Below are 18,490 nucleotides of genomic sequence, written 5' to 3' on the forward strand. Positions count from 1 at the left end.
CTAATTGAAAATAACCTTAGGAATCTTGCATTGTTGGGGTCAAACCTTTTGTCATATGTAAAATGAATGTTTTCTGGAGCTGTCTAAGCAAGTGTGTCACCCTGAAGTAAAACTAAGTTGAATGCCTAACCAAAGGGAAGACAGAGACAACATCTGATTAGAATGCAATGCCAAAGAACACTTAATTTTTCATTTAAAACTACGCAAGTAAACTCTTGAAAACTGGTAAATCTGTACCCATAAAAGAAAACAGAAGCAGACTCTGGATGGTTGATTAGAAACTAAAACTCTCAACAAAGAATTATTTGTTGCAAGAAACACTTGAAAATCATGCTTGTCTTTTCTACAACAAATAGGTAGTGTGGCAGGTAAATTCTTTGCCTTTACATCAGAAGAGATTATATCACAGTATTGCTATATCTTTAATTAAAAGATAAATATGGTTGACAATAAGTTATCTGCACTCAAGAAGTGTTTTGCTAAAACACATCATCCATATTTTACTTTGAAGAAACTTTCAAGAAAGAAAGAAAGATGAACTCAACAGAAACAACAGAGTAGAATGGCCATTGTCTGGGAGTGGGGGAAATGCAGACACTTTGGTCAAATTTACACATTTTCAGTTATAAGATGAGAAGCTAATATACACATGATGACTGTAGTTAATCATACTGTACTGTCCACTTGAAATTTGCTGAAAGTGAATCTTAAGTCTTCTCAGCACACACACACACTCACCCACCCACACACACACACATACACAATAGTAACCATTTGAGGTGATGAATGTGTTAACCAACTTGACTGAGGGAATTATTTTATAATTCATATGTATAACAAATAATCACATCACACACTTTAAAAATATAATTTTATCTGTCAATTGTACTTAATAAAGTTATGAAACAACCAACAAAAATTATTAAAATACACTTTCAAGATATTCCATACCAGAATATCAGAAAATATGTATATATATAGTCATATGTTGTGGTATTTCTCAGCATTTATTTCAAAATAATAAGGTCATACTAGGATGATCGAATTCACTAGAAATTGGTGAAATGATCAACTTCTTAAGGTTTTTCTCCAGCTAATGGATGATATCTTTCCTTCTATCAGACTGATAAAATTGAAGCCTAAGTAAGGTCTATCTTTATGCTTTCTATCTAGCAAGTTCACAACTCTCCCTAATAGTAGTAGGGGTTAGGTTGCGGGGTGAGGATACCAAGTTTAAGTGTTCAAGATGAACAGTTTCTTAGAAACTATACTGCTTCTGATTTATGTGTCAATCCAGATTCCTTTAGCCCCTGGAACTTGGCCCTTTGCTCACATCACAGCCTTTTGGCTTCTGTGGCTATTGCCTCATTTCCTAATACCTCTCGTGATCTCAGACTCATTTCAAGAGACAGGCTTTTGTTAGGGCTGGGCTTCGGCCTGGCATCTATCAGTCTCCTCAAAGTGGGAGCTGTCGCTGCTCTGACAGCCTGTGTTACTTGATGGTAATTCACAGGAGCTCTGGCTTCCCCAGCATCTGCCTTTAGTGGCCTTGTCACACAATCCAGAAGTGTGCAATTTAACACCCCCATGGAAAAAACTAAGACTGGTGCGAGACATTAAATAGAAAAAAGGACACAATATTCCTTGACTTCCCTCCCTGCTCATGGACTGTTCTGGGGCACAGTGGTTCTACGTGTTCTCTCTGGACACATCTCTGTGCAAGCCAACTGGTCAAGTCTTCTAGTGAAGCTATGGGATGAAAGATAATGCAATATCTTTTAAATGCTTTTCACCTGTGCTACTCTGGAATTGTATGCCTAAAGGAGCATTAACATGGAAGCCTTGCCTCAGCCTCTTTTTTCTAGTCTACCTGGACTAAGATAGTAACTGAAACCTGAATATTGGTTCAACACTTATTTTTAAAGAATTTAGAAGAATTCAATTCAATGTAACAAACATCCTCTTCTATATCTCAGACACTGGAGGGCTATAAACATAAATGAAATACAGACTGATTTCTTACATAGATAATAGTCTGGCAAAAGATATAGATATAGACATTCGAGCAATAATTGCCAAAAAGTGATATTCAAAGTATTTAACAACCAGTATGGTATGGATGCTACCCATTGCAACAGATATTACCCTTTTGGTTGTTGGATTACTAGAGACTAAGGCAGCTACGTAGTAAGAGTATACTCAGAAGGCTAAGGTCTGAGCTATTTCCCAACTGGAGTAGAAGTATATACTATTTGAAGATCTGGTATGGTAGTTCTTGTGTGTAGCATAAGCTCTGCACACCAAATACTCTAAGTCCCAAAGAAGCATGAATAAAGGGATATCCAAGTGGCTGACATTTTTCATTAGTGGCCACAAAGACAGAGTATTTTATTATAGCTCCTACTCACATCTGATGTTTTCATACATATGCTATATATGGACTGCTGTTGAGAAAATATTCAGGAGAACCCTCAGGTTCCTAATCTGGAAATGTAGATGTCATCTGTAGTCAGTCACCAGATTACAAAGATTGACTTAAAAAAAAAAAAAGTATGTATCTCACATCCAGTATCTTCACACTATCTCCTGCTACCACTTAATTCGGATTCTCCAACTCTCATTTGGATTATTAAAACAGCTTCCATGGGGCACCTGGGTGACCCAGTTGGTTAGGTGTCTGACTCTTGATTTTGGCTCAAGTTATGATCTCAGGATCCTGGAATCTAGTCCCATGTCAGGCTCCCAGCTCAGCATGGAGTTGACTTATCTCCCTCTCCCTCTGCTTGCTCTCTCTCTTTCAAACAAATAAATAAACCTTAAAAAAAATCAGCTTCCTGGCTACTCTCCATATTCAGTGTGGTATGTGAGATGCCAGCAGGGTCTCTATATAAACTCCTCAGCTAACAGTTTGAAGAATGATTGTGAAATAAGGTTGAGATTAGGGTTAGGGTTATAGATTTTGTAGCTATTGGTATAGAAGTAGTGCTAGAAATCATAGAAATACATCATATTGCCCCCCCCCAAAAAAAGGAAGACTGAAAAGAACAGATGAGGGAGGAAATACAAAGTAATATCTCTTGCTTTTTTACAGTCTACTGCTGAATATTTTTGAAATTCTTGCATGTGGATGTGAAATATTTTTTCATCAATTTGCTAGTTAAGTCAGAAAATCAACTAGCTAGACTTTCCAAATAATTAAAAGAAGAAATATTAGTATTTGAGAGGACTATGTGGAGCAAAATGCTAAGCTAATAATGTTTGATGATGAATTAATCAGCCACAATAAAATAACTATGGATTCAATCATAAATTTAATTGTGCTAAACCATTCTTTAATTAGTACCAATTCTTGGAAGATTTAGGAAGCAAAAAGTCACCCCAAAAGACGCAACATGGGGGGTTAGGGGAATAGGAGAAGAATAAATGAAACAAGATGGGATTGGGAGGGAGACAAATCATAAATGACTCTTAATCTCACAGAACAAACTGGGGATTGCTGGGGGAAGGTGAGGTTGGGAGAAGGGGAGGGGGTTATGGACATTGGGGAGGGTATGTGCTATCGTGAGTGCTGTGAAGTGTGTAAACCTGGCGATTCACAGACCTGTACCCCTGGGGATAAAAATACATTATATGTTTATAAAAAAAAATTGGAAGGGGAGGCGAACCATAAGAGACTATGGACTCTGAAAAACAACCTGAGGGTTTTGAAGGGTCGGGGATGGGAGGTTGGGGAACAGATGGTGGGTAATAGGGAGGGCACGTATTGCATGGAGCACTGGGTGTTGTGCAAAAACAATGAATACTGTTACGCTGAAAAAAAATAAATTAAATAAAAAAAAATTCTTCAGGGGCACCTGGGTGGCTCAGTGGGTTAAGCCGCTGCCTTCAGCTCAGGTCATGATCTCAGGGTCCTGGGATCGAGTCCCGCATCGGGCTCTCTGCTCGGCGGCGAGCCTGCTTCCCTCTCTCTCTCTGCCTGCCTCTCTGTCTACTTGTGGTCTCTCTCTGTCAAATAAATAAATTAAAAAAAAATTCTTCAGATTTCTGAATCATAGCTATTATCCGTACTTAACTATATGAAGACCGTATTAAGAACTGTAGTGTCTAAATCATAATGACCGCCTTATCTTATAAGCTCCTTTTATCTGTCATCATTTGTGATTTCAAGATCAGTTATTTTCATTGCTACAGGAACGTTCTTTATTAGATGTCTCCGTGTTGGAGGAATGAGTGACTTAATCTCAATATGTTCACCATTTATCTTGTTCTTTGTACATGTCCGGGATTTAGTCCTCTTCTTTCACCCAAAATGTTTCTCAGCCTTCCTCAGAATCAACTGGACAGTGTTTAAAAGTTACCATTATCTCAGTCACACCCCAGACATTTTTATTCAATCAGTTTGCACTTGGATGTGGGTGCCGCTATTTTTTTCTAATGGACACACAGGGTTGAGAATCACTGCTGTGCACTCTCTTGCTGTCTGGAAAAGAGAATCTGTATATTCTCGGACTGTCTTGCCTCTTAAGTTTCCTCACATATAGGTTAATATAGCCCATCCCCATTCAACATCTCAACCTGCTATGTCCCCAAACAAACTCTTGCTTGCTTCTCCCCAATTCACTATTCACCTTCTTACATGCTATCTAAAAAATAGGAGCTTTACTTACATTGCTACCTCCTTTGATGTCCCTGCTCATATTCCTGGTCTTCTACAGCATAATCTTCAGAGCAGTCAGAGTTAACTTTTAAAAGGGTAAATTGTATGTCTGATTAACGCCTTCCAGTGATTTGGTTGCACCAAGAATGAAGCCAAATCTCTTCCCGTGGCCTTCCCTTGCATGTGTACATGCAAGCATGTGCACACACATGTGTGTGCATATAACGCATGGGCATGCAAGCGGAGGAGATGGATATGTATGTAGTCTCAGCTGTGGATTTGTGGGAAGATTTTCAAGCTATCTGGTGAGGTGCTTTGCACGTTTCTCACTTTTCTCTTCTAGCCACTTTGTCAAGGAACAAAACATGCTGCTCCCTTTGCTTGCTCTATTTCTCCTTGACCTCATTTGGCAAGCACCTGTAGGAATTCTGCTAAATGCCCTGCAGTCACATACACTGTTCGCAGATACTTTCCAAGTACAAGTTTGCTTCTTTATTCTAGTGAGCATTAAAGAAGGGACAGTGAGTAGTAGTAGATGTAGGCAGCAAACTGGGAGGTATTGGTTAAAAAATATATATATGTGTGTGTATACACACACACACACACACACACATATATATTTCCTCTCTCATATGAATCTGTAATTGTTATGATTTTGATCTGCACTCAGACAGTAAACAAACTGAACCTGTGTCCTGCTAGTCAACCAAGAACATACTACTTCTGGGTTGCCTGGGTTTTAAGGATTTGGAAATCTCTTATGCAGGGGTGTGGGGGGGGGGGTTATGGTTAGGACTTCATCCTGTGCTGCCTTTCAGCTTTTCTAACTCAGGATCAGGGATGCTCACAGCCCCCTTTGTATTCAATCCCATCTCATCCCTTTGTTCTTAGGGAGTTTAGGAAGAACTGAGGGTGTGACCTTGAATCTAGCAGCATGAATACTCATTAAATTATTAAATTATTGGGGCACCTGCGTGGCTCACTGGGTAAAGCCTGGGTTAAGTTAAGCCTTCGGCTCAGGTCATGATCTCAGGGTACTGGGATCGAGCCCCGCATCAGGCTCTCTGCTCAGCAGGGAGCCTGCTTCCTCCTCTCTCTCTGTCTGCCTCTCTGCCTACTTGTGATCTCTGTCTGTCCAATAAATAAATAAAATCTTTAAAAAAATTATTAAATTATGAATCCATTTCTGTCTTGGGTGCTAAGAAAAACTGTAGAAGGTTCTCTACAAACTAAACATAACTGAAGGACTCCTTTCCTAGCCACAAAATAAACTGTCTTCAGTAGTTTGTGATTCATGTAGAATTAAAATTTACAACGTAGGTACCATTATCTGTGCACCATCTGAAGTCAACATTTGGCACTAACATTGCAGGGTAATTAGGTAAGTTTCTTCTTGGTGCTACTTGGATGACCCTTTTCCACCCATGAAATGTTCAGGACTGGACCTGGAGAGAAACGTGAGAGTCTTCACTTGTGTTGCACTGTGTAATAAATATAGAGACATCCAAAATATCTGTCCTCTGAGAAATGACAAGTAACAAAGGACAGCCTGCTCCCATTGTAAACAGTATTAAGCATTCAATTATTAACAGTAAAGAAACTCAGATATTCACCAAGAAAGAATTTTAGAAGGGAAACTCATTTTTCAAGTGGTCTTAAAAAGAGCTATTATGAAGAAAAAGCTTTCTTAAAATTTTGTGTAACTTAAGCACATGGTAATAGAGTCCTGCCAATTGTCTGTGGGCAAGATATTCCTTCTGTAGTTTCTCTATCGGGTATGCAGGGTTTTAGGGTTCAGACATGGGATAACTGAGGCAAGGAGATGTTATCCTTAGGTATAGGCATGCTCAGTACACCAGCATGGTTTTGTCAGTGGCACAATTGTACCCACATATACCAGAAAAATTTATGCAGCATTTACATAAATATAATTTTCATGGAAGAGTCATTTATAGTTATAAAAAAGAAGTAGAAACAATCTGAACATCCTTCATGGGATACAATTAAGTCCATTTTACATTACAAACAAAGAAGGAAGGTGATGTCCACGATGTATTATAAAGTGAAAAAAGCGAGTGTCAGCTGTACACATGCATGCATGTGTATGTGTGTTACATACACAGGCACACATCTGGAAAGTTTTATATCAAACTGTTACTAACTGAAGGAGTAGACTATGGAAGGGGACTTCCACGAAAGGAACTTCATGCTCTACTTTATATGCTATATATTGTTTGAATCTTACAAGAAGCATATGTAATTTTAATAATTAAAAAATCTATTCATTAATGGAGTTGGAGGTGTGTGTGTGTGTGTGTGTGTGGTTCTTAAAATCAAAAGTTGATTATAAATGACAGTGAATATAGTATGGGGACTATTTGGAAATTCTGCTTGTCTTTAGGTTCCAATTCACGGTGCTTGAAGTAATGAATAAACAAAGCATTTACAACAGTTGCCCATGGTGGACAATTAAAATTTTGCAATATTAAACAATTTATAATATTGTTAAATGTTATATACATATTAGTAGTATATACTATATATTATATATACTATAAATATATTAATACATAAATACTATACACATGTACTATATATAAATATATACATATACCATACTATATACATATATATACATGAACATGTGTGTGTGTATATACAGATATACAGATATATACACACACACAATGACTTATAACATGAAAACTGATGCTGAGCAATACATTAGCAACAGGTGGACATAGAATTGAAAATACTTTTATTTTTATAAAATTATTTAATGAAGTATAAAAAATTTTTCAGAAAATGAATTTAAATTAAATATTTCACCTTTATGGGTAGGATAATTGGTTAAATAGGTGATGGGGATTAAGCACTTGTTCTGATGAGCATTGAGTGATGCATGGAAGAGCTGAATCACTATATCGTACACCTGAAACTAATTACAATGTTAACTAATTAGAATTTAAATAAAAACTGAAACTTCACCTTTAAAATAATTTTGCTTTTAAATTTTGGTGTCTATTAAATATAATTTATAATTTGCTTTTTTGGGGAGTTTTTGTAGCTATAGATTTTTTTAAAATTTTTTAAAAGATTTTATTTATTTATTTGACAGATCACAAGTAGGCAGAGAGAGGGGGAAGAAGGCTCCCTGCTGAGCAGAGAGCCTGATGCCAGGCTCGATCCCAGGACCCTGGGATTGTGACCTGAGCCAAAGGCAGAGGCTTTACCCCACTGAGCCACCCAGGCGCCCCCAGTATTCATTGTTTTTGCACCACACCCAGTGTTCCATGCAATACGTGCCCTCCCTATTACCCACCACCTGGTTCCCCAACCTCCCACCCCCCGCCCCTTCAAAACCCTCAGGTTGTTTTTCAGAGTCCATAGTCTCCTTAATGATAATAAATAACTAAATATTTTGAAAAACAGTTCTTAACTAATATGAAAATAATTTAAACTTTTCATATATTATATTTATATCAATGGACATTGTTATAATTGCATTTTCTATATTTTGAATACAGTTACACTTTACTCTTTCAATCCTTTATTATTTTGCCTACAATCCAAATAATATTAAAAACATTGATTGTAACATCATACTCATTTTGTTGAAATAAAAGCAAGAAAATAACTTTTTTGAGCAAATATAAAATATGAATTTGGAAGGTTTTATTGCATTTTTCCACCAAACGTTATTCCATTAACGAGGCACACATGGACTTTAGCAACAATAATTAAAGTAATATATCTATGAATTTTTATCAATTTGTAGCTATGTAAAACTGTAGCTTTATCCTTTCTAAAAGAAATGTATTTCATAAAGTTATACTTTCCAATGTAGGAGGACAGAACAAATTTATTAAAATGCATTAACTTGACTTAAAACTGTTAAATATTCAACATATATCCTGAGTTTCCACTTGAACTCCTGTTCCACAAGTCCTGTCCTGCCCATGTGAGTGCACCACCATCATTCCACACTGACAAAATACTTGAGGAAGAGCGGAATATGTTTACTGCAGAACGAATTCAAAATAAATAGAGATTAAAAAAAGGCTTGAGGAGGCTGACACACCAACATCGTCATGGGCAACAGCACGGAGCAGACACGGGAGAGCTGGAAATCATCACAGCTTCACACCTCATGATCCCATCACATCCAAGCACACATTTAAACTCATAGAATGTTTCCAATTCACTCTGTGAAGTGTGAGGAATAAACCCATTCAACAAATATAGACTTGCCAACCACTGAGTGGGCTGGAGAATAACTTTGACATGTGTTCTGCTGTCCACTTGTTTCATCGACAAAATAAATGAATATGGGAAAGGGGGAAGAGAAGTAATTAAACTAAAGACTGTCAGTCTGGTTGGGATCAGGTGGGAGAAGAGATGAGGAATAGCTCAAATATAGGAAATACTATAAAGAAACATATGGAAAAGATTTAAGAACAAAGGCACCTATGAACTTTACTTGGGCACATAACACCAACAATAACAGTCAAACACAAGTGGATGGGCACTACTTACTAAATCCAACAGCAGCATGAACTCTACCTCTTATACATGAGGACACATGGTAGACTGTTTCCTGACTGTCATTCCTTCAAGGGAGCACCATGAAAATGAAATATCTTGATTATGAGCCTACCCCAGTGAAAACATCATAAATACAAACTTCTTTGTCACTTCATGAAGAAAGCTACATAAATAGTGAATTGTGGGTACTGCCTGCAGTATCAGATCCTATTTACTGATTTATTTTTCACTTTCTATGGGGCTAGAGACTTACTTCTCATTTTAATTTGCAGAAATATAGTACTTCACAGAGAAGAGATAAAAGAGGAAATTTTGGATATCTGGTTTTGAAGCTGCTTTTTAAAAAGTCCGCAATTATGGGAAGCATTTATCATTGAAATAAACATAAGATTGCATCTCTGGGACTTGGTGGAAATAATTAAACCAGTGAATTCACTTAACCTCTTTTTGCCAAAACAAAGATGACACAGTAATGCTAACCTATGCTAGTAAGGGCTGTCATAAAGTCCCCAGACAGCCTGAAAGCTCATAGGTCCCAGGGAAGAGGGAATCTTAGAAGCTATTTAATCTTGACTCTTGCCTTCAGGCAGAACCTGCTGTTGCAGTCAGCTAATAGGCTGCAATATTATTAAAGGGATTATGAATATACAAGGAAATTTCCCTAAATTTATGTTTCATCATTTTACAAAAATTGTCTGAATTATTGTCTTCTTTTATGAATATTTATGATCATTCATATGAATATATGAATATAATACATATATTATATGCAGTATATATTATATATATGATTATATAATTCATACTTATGAATTATTGTCTTATTTGCTGTCTCTTGGGACTTCTCACATAGCCTGCTGAAGAACACCGTTAGCTCGCTTTTTTATAGGTTTTCTTTTTCCTCTCACTATTATGATATTAGATGTGCAAGTTGACACCACATTAAATTAAAAAATAATTTCATAAATACATTTTCACATTCCAGAGAAGATGGAGATGATTCAGTGCCTGGGAGCCAGCTGTGCAGAAGAGAAGCTTACAGCGCTTTTACCTCACACTGTCACTTACTTCTGGGTGTCCTGGAATCATAGGAGCTGCTCCCTTTGCTATCCCTTTCTCTTCCCTACACAGCTCCCCACCGTTGGAAATAAACAAAAATACCTAATTACTGGAAAGCAAATTCAATAAAGGAGGCACAGTCAACCACCTATCATTCAAACAAAGTTGCCCAGAGATGTGGGTTTCTCTGGTTCGAATTTCGTTATGTTATATCCATGAGATTCCACCCTCACAACTGGAACCTGGCCACCTTTCTAACTGATTTGTTGATATGACATGAGAATTTGAGGCCTGGTGGGTCCCATCTAATGCTTTCCACCAAATAATCCACTTTCAGGATGTACCACAGCATACGTATTTTACCTAATCACCTCTGGAATGCATTTGATACCTACACTGGAATATGGTATGACCTTATAGGAATTCTGAGTATCTCAAATTTAATAAAAGTCGACAGGAAAACATATTCAAAGTGCTTTAGAAACATATCTAGCTGGAATTGGGTGCTAGCCATACCCCAGATAATATAACCAAAGGTAGAAAATCAGTTAAGCATTGCGCTCTATGTTTTTAAATATTAAGGCTTGTTTTTGAAGTGAGATTAGAAAAGGAAGCAGATGTAAACATCCTTTTCTATCTTCTATCATAGAGTATGATAATGATATGACATTCTATTCCACTTATAAATAAATTCCATTTAGTTGACTTATTATTCATCCTTATTTAAAAACAGATAATTATATACAGAGGTATTTTTTCCATTTTACATATGTAGATAGGAAAGCTCATAATCGCCCAGTCATTAAGCATTCTTAACCATATTCTTTACTCTCTCAACTTGATGAAAGTTTCCAGTAGGTAATCCAACTCTTAATTAAGGTGTCTTAGGATATGCTATGAAAAAAATATTCAGGTAATGTGCTCTGTGGTAACTGAATATTGAGGGCCAATACTAGAGATTTTAGAAACATGTTATGGTTGGGATATTTTTTCCCTGAGGCCTACAGATAGAATTGCCAGACAAACACAATATGCCTAGTTAAACCTGAATTTCAAAATAACAATGAACATTTTTTAGTATAAGCATTCACTAAATTTTGCACAGGGCATACTTGTTCTAAAAAGTATTTGTTTCTTATATTAATATTTAACTGGGTGTCCCGTATTTTTACTTGCTAAATCTAGCAAACCTATTTATAGAGCACTGCTGGTAAATAGTCTGTATGCCATCTTCTGGGGTCTTTGCCTGCCCCCAGTCTCCCTAATCTAGGGACATTTAATAAATCTATCACAAAATAACAAATTGATGTTCACAAATCTTTGTTGGTGGATTAAAGTGTAACCGTGTCTTGAATCACATATAGTATGATTACTGACCATTTCCTCTAGCAATTATTATAGTGGGATAAAGAAATAGTTCCTAATCTCTTCAGTGATGGAGAAATCCCTGATTTGCTAGGTTTTATAAATATTATCTGAAAACTGGTTTCTGAATAAAGGAACTGATGGCTGATTTTCATATGTGCCCAAGTCATTTAGTGGAGCAGCCCAGGCAACTGAGACTTTGTAGAATGGTCCAGCTTTAATTGTCACTGGAGAGACCCTCAGCAGCAACTCATCCCCTCAGATCTGGGCGCCAAACTGCTCCTTAAAGTATTTCCACAAAAAGAAAGGGGAACAGAGACTTATATTAAGTAAACCTAATAATTATAAGATAAACATATCTCTGATGTCACATGAATATAGACTGTTTCCTTTTCTGTCTTAAAATGTATTTTATTTTATGAGCATACTTGGGCATTCCTTCATTTTTCTAAATATTATAAATAAATAAATTTTTTAAATGGACTGTTGCTAGCTTCTCTTCCCTCTGAGAAGAGAACAAAAAAGTACTCTTTTGTACCAAGAGATCTTGGGTACAAAAGAAATAAAATAATAAAGTAATAAAAATACAAAAAATACAAAAGTAATAAAATAGCACTAGTGCTGGTGGCACCTATACCCCATTTCCCTTGTCTCTCATGTTTACTGATAGTCCCCCAGTTCCAAGATCTCTTGGTACCTGGGAAGATCACAAGTGTTGCTGGGGTCACCAGGACTTTGAAACATAATTAGCACAGAGATGATTGTTTTCAAATTACCCTGAACACATTTAATGAGATCCCTTATCTTTTGATCTAAATTGCAATCCTTAAACTTGCTTCTCAAACTTACATAAGCATAGTCATATACCAGGAGTTAGCCCAAGCCAGAAGATAGACATGACATATATTTTAGAAAATGACTGTCACTTTCAAAACAGTGACTGTCACTTTAAAGCAAATCCCCCAGTCTCCAGGAATGTGAATTACTTTCCTATGCAGCTGGTGACATTTGGGAATAAATCTGGAAAAGTACTTACTGCATTTATGTCAGTTGGGGATCCACAGTAGAATAAGCAAATGAAGCAGTGTGTAGGACTTGGGAGGAAAATATATATATTTACATATCTGTAAATATAAAGAAAACTAAGCTTTACTCTGCACTACTATGCAATGACTGGCACCAGCATCCTCAGTCTATTACACACAATCTGGAAGGTTCTTTGAGGGAAATTTTAATGTACCTAGTGAGGAGGAATGGGCAGTGACTCCCTCACTCATTTATTTGCAGCATATTTCAACCTCCCTTGGTTTAGACATACCTGTTCAATGAATTTTAAGATTATTTAATCTAGTCAAGTAACCTTCATCATTGGAGAAAGTAGCATATAGTTGCCTTAAATATGAAACCAGAAAATTGAAAATAACAAAGTAAAACTAGCTAAAAATTATTGTAAAAAGGGATACCAAACTCTTGATCAGGCACATTACAGATATGAAATACTGATGATTTAAGTGGATCCTAAATGGAGTCATGAATAACAATGACAGTTTAAGATTACTATTTGAAAGATGCTTCATGTCCTCTATCATCAGGGGTGTGTGCTAGCTCTGTGATTTGGACTTTGCAATATTAGGTAATTATTATATAAAGCCGTCTTAATAGATAACACTTAAAAATATAATAAATCTTAAGATATATTTTTTTCAGTTCTCATTTCTTTAAATTTCTATTTTTATGTGTGTTTTGTAGTCCTACACAATACAATGATCCAGGATATAGCTTATTGTATACAGCTTATTAATAAACACAGCAAAATAAAATAAATTGAGGAATGTGCAGTGATATTTTTAAATAATACATTGTTTCCATAAAAAATGTTTTAGAGATTCCTGGTTTATATTATTGTGGGCCAGTTTGTAAGGAAAATATATATGAAAGAGGCATTAAAAAAGATCATCCAAATTCTGTGGTTAAATAAGTTCAATGTAGTGAACAGAGAATAGGATGTGGCTCAAGATTCTTTTGTTCATATAAGGAAAAAAATGCAGAAAATGTAAATATAATTGAAGGATAAAAGATATTTTGTTATTGGAAGGAAACCACATAGGATTTCTCACTTCCAAAGTACAAGGATATTGCAATTTCCATGGTCAGAAATTAGGAAAGATGGGGCTTTTGGCGGGGAAAATAATCTAAAAGATCCTTGATGCTGACAAGTTCAAAGCCCAGAACATTGGACATGGGGCACAAGGAACCCTCCTTTAAGACGAAGAGGAATTTTTTGAAAACTAGGATGAAAAAGTCAAAAGTTACCTAAACTTTTACCCTGAATCCTCTTCTCCCTGTGCCCCAAATTCTCATGCTTAAAAGTCTTCCATTTTGACATCTCCAAATACTAAACTTTCCAACCCAGAGCTCTCCCTTGAGTTCTGGATCCCTGTTTCCAATGGTCACCTGTTCATTTCTACCTTGCTTCATTGTTTATTCAACATATATTTGTTAAAGATTCTTCTGTAGGTCTGTCTTTAGCAAGACAATATGCCAATAACTTGCAATTTGAGTATTCTTTTTTTTTAATATTTTATTTATTTGACAGAGAGAAATCACAACTAGGCAGAGAGGCAGGCAGAGAGAGAGGAGGAAGCAGTCTCCCCGCGGAGCGGAGATCCCGATGCGGGGCTCGATCCCAGGACTCTGGGATCATGACCTGAGCTGAAGGCAGAGGCTTTAACCCACTGAGCCACCCAGGTGCCCCCAGTTTGAGTATTCTGATCTGCATGAGAGTCATTCCTCACTGCTAATTAATAAACTGTAGTCTACTTTTATATATCTGTTTAATTAGGTTAGAGTCTTCTCCTACAAGTAAATCACATGTTGGTGCAGGCCAAGTCATTTACTAACTCTTAAGGCCAAAGATCAGACAAACAATTGGAAAGTTATCAAGACAAAACCATCTGAAGTTTTCTTGGGAGGCAGCCTGAGATCTTCTTCTTGGAAGCATAACATCCCTTCAATATCCTGGCTGTGTTGTATGCAGCAAGCACTATTTTGTTGCTCTTTAATTTTTGTTCCACAGGCCAGATACTGTGGTAGATGCTGAGGACACAAAATAGTACAATACGAACCCCAGTGAAAATAGAGGCACATATCTAAGTAAATCAACATACACAATAAATTACATCAATTATTATAGTGTGGTATCAAATAAGTGCAATTTAACCTCTGAGTTGATACCCTTTCAGTAACAAGTTAATGCTAAATGAGGAATTATGGGATGACATGTGTGAGATAATGGGAAAAAGTGTGTGTGTGTGTGTGTGTGTGTGTGTGTGTGTCCCCAGTTCTTGGCTCAAAATCCTAAAACCCGTATAAATTCTTAAGTGATAAGAACACTAGGAGTATCTCTTGTTTGAATATTTGCTCTTTGACCCAGTCCCTACATAGGGTTCCTAAAACTCTTATAAATTCCTGACTGACAAAAGCACTAGGATCATTTTTTTTTTTTTTTCTAATAAGGCATCTCAGGGTGGGCTCCTAGGTTGCTCCTGGATGATGGTTGGTCACTAGAAAGACCAAGCCATGTTTGGAAGCTTGGAATTTTTAGTCCCACTCCTCATCTTCCAGTGAGAGGAGAGGGGCTGGAAATGGAATTAATGATTGATCATGCTTATATGAGAAAGATAGTACAGGTTCAAAGAGTTTCCAAGTTGGTGAACACATACACATAATAGGAAGGTGACAAACCCCAACACCACAGGGATAGAAACTCCTGTGCATAAAATCCTCCCAGACCTTATCCAGTTCATCTCTTTATCTGGCTGGCAATCCATTTGTATCCCATATCATATCCATTTATAAACTGATAAAGGTAAGTGTTTCCCTGAGTTCTGTGTGCTACTCTAGCAAATTAACTGAACCCAAGGAGAGGATTCATAAGAATCTCTGAATGATAGCCAAATTGGACAGATGTTACACAGAAAGGGGACTTACTACTTGTGACTGGCATCTGAAGTGTGATGGGGGTAGTCCTGTGGGACTGAGCCCTTATCCTGTGGTATTCGACACCATTTTGATGTAAAAAGTATTAGAATTGAATTAAATTATAGGACACCCAGCTGGTGTTGCAGAGAATTGCAGGGAAGACCTCTCGCATACTGGGTGTCAGAAATGTGATGTCATAGTTGTGTGAGAATAAAAGAAAGACATAGACAGACTGTAGGTTTTTGTAATATAACATGTTAGGGAGAAGGGAAAGAATGCAGGAAACAGAGATCTGGAATAAAATGCTGGTTCTAGGGATACAAGTTGTCATGATAATATACAATACATTAAAATAATGAGTGGGGTTCTTGGATGTCTCAGTTGGTTAAGCGTCTCACTCTTGATTTGGGCTCAGGTCATGACCTCAGGGTCCTGAGATTGAACCCTGCATTGGACTTCCTGCTCAGTGTGGAGTCCACTTGGGATTCTCTTTCCCACTCCCCTGGCCCCTCCCCCAACTCATACTCTCTCCCTTGCTAAAGTAAATAAATGAAGTCTTTAAAAATTAATAATAATAATCATAATGAATAACATTAAAGAATCTTTTTTTTAATATTTTATTTATTTGACAGAGAGAAATCACAACTAGGCAGAGAGGCAGGCAAAGAGAGAGGAGGAAGCAGGCTCCCCGCGGAGCAGAGACCCCGATGTGGGGCTCGATCCCAGGACCCTGGGACCATGACCCGAGCCAAAGGCAGAGGCTTTAACCCACTGAGCCACCCAGGCGCCCCAACATTAAAGAATCTTAACCATGTGCCAGACTCTGTTCTAAGTGCTTCATAAACATCAAACCATTTAATCCTTTAACAATCCTATGAGGGCTCTTTCATGCTTAGTAGACATAGAAGCCAGACTCCAATTTGGCACCCAATGATTCTGCCTCCTTACTGTCACTCTCCTGTCCTTGAGAATGGACTGGATTTAGTGAATACAGCAGAAGTGATAATATGTCACTTCTGAGGTTAGGTATTAACATTGTAAAAGACACTGAAGTTTCCATTTTGGTAGCACTCTCACTCTCTGTCTCCTTCTGTCTATCTGTCTGTCTCTCAGATTATTCACTTTGAGGGAGCCTGGTGTCCTGGAGACACCTATGTGGATACTGGAGGTGCCCAGGAGGTAATTTGGAGGCCTTCAGGCATTAGCCATTTAGGGACTAAGGACTCCATCCAATAATCATGTGCTCTGTACAGGGAAAATATGAATTTCACATCTGCTAAGTTTCCTTCTCACTGTTTCTGAAGTTCTTATGACTACACCAGTTTCTTGCAGAGATAAGAAGGTAGATTTTTGGAGCCAACGCAGGTTCTTGACCAGCTGTAAATCTCAAATTTCGGTTTTAGACCAAAGGCCTTCTGTGGGCACCTATATCCAACCTGGCCAGTGGATTTCAAGCAAGGAAGAATAAGGCCCATAGAGGACTTACCCAGAGCTTCCTAGGACTCCTGCCCATGAACGCTGAAGTCATCTTCACCCCTCTGCTAACAAACAGTGCTGTGGTGAGCACCCTTGGAAACACATCTTTTCCACAGGTGCGAGCACAGATAGGAGGATAGATCCACAGAGTTGAATGCCAGGTCAAAGAGGCTGCACATTCAAGGTATAATGTGTGTGGCCAGCTGATCTTCTCTGGTGTAGGATCAGTTCACACTCTCACCAGAAACAAGAAGCCTTAGAATTTGGCCCTTCCCTCTGTATCATGATGCTCTCAAACTGTTTGTTCCTTACCAATCTAATAGATAAGAAATGGCATTCCCTGTAGTGTTATTTTCCATTTGTCCTATTATCAGTGAAGTATCATCTTTTCATATGTTTAAGAGCCATTTCTTAATAGCCCTTGACTAATTTCCTATTGGTTGTTAGTCTTTTTTAAATGATTTGTAGGCCTTCTTAATTTATCTTAGCATTGATTCATTATGCCAATCTTTTAGTCAATTTTCCTTTTTTTGGTATAAATAATAAGAACTGTGTCCTTAGTTTAAAAAAAATCCTATGAGGGGCACCTGGGTGGATCAGTGGGTTAAAGCCTCTGTCTTTGGCTCAGGTCATGATCCCAGGGTCCTGGGATTGAGCCCCGCATAAGGCTCTCTGCTCCTCAGGGAGCCTGCTTTCTTCTCTCTCTCTCTGCCTGTCTCTCTGCCTACTTGTGATCACTGTCAAATAAATAAATAAAATCTGAAAAAAAAAAAACATCCCAAAAGGTAGATATTCTTTTCATCTGTTTTTAGGGATGAAGAAACTGAGGTACAGAAAGATTAAATACTTTGTTCAGATATCATCTTGGAACCTGGACCTGAAACCAGGTAGTGGGAATCCAGAGGCTTCACCTTTAACAAAGAGGCTATAAAATATAGTAATTTCCTTTTTTTTAGATTTTATTTATTTATTTGACAGACAGAGATCACAAGTAGGCAGAGGGAGAAGGAGAAGCAGGCTCCCTGCTCAGCGGAGAACCCGATGCAAGGCTCAATCCCAGGACCCTGAGACCATGACCTGAGCTGAAGGCAGAGGCTTTAACCCACTGAGCCACCCAGGCGCCCCTAAAATATAGTAGTTTCTTAAGTGTTCTCACTAAATTATAAATGTAATTAGGGCAGGAACTGTGTCATATTCTTTGATATAGTCTCATCACCATGTAGTACAGTCAAACATGTTCCAACAAATATATGTCACATGGTAGAATAAAAAAGGTATGGATAATAGATAAAAGATTGACCAAAGTGATCCTGATCAAATTTCTCAGAACTTTGTCCCAAATTGCCTGAGTATCTCCTGAGTGGCATTTGGTGATCACTCAGGTGCAATGAGAATCATGTTCTGATC

Source organism: Meles meles, chromosome 2, assembly GCF_922984935.1.
Source record: "Meles meles chromosome 2, mMelMel3.1 paternal haplotype, whole genome shotgun sequence".
NCBI lineage: Eukaryota > Metazoa > Chordata > Mammalia > Carnivora > Mustelidae > Meles > Meles meles.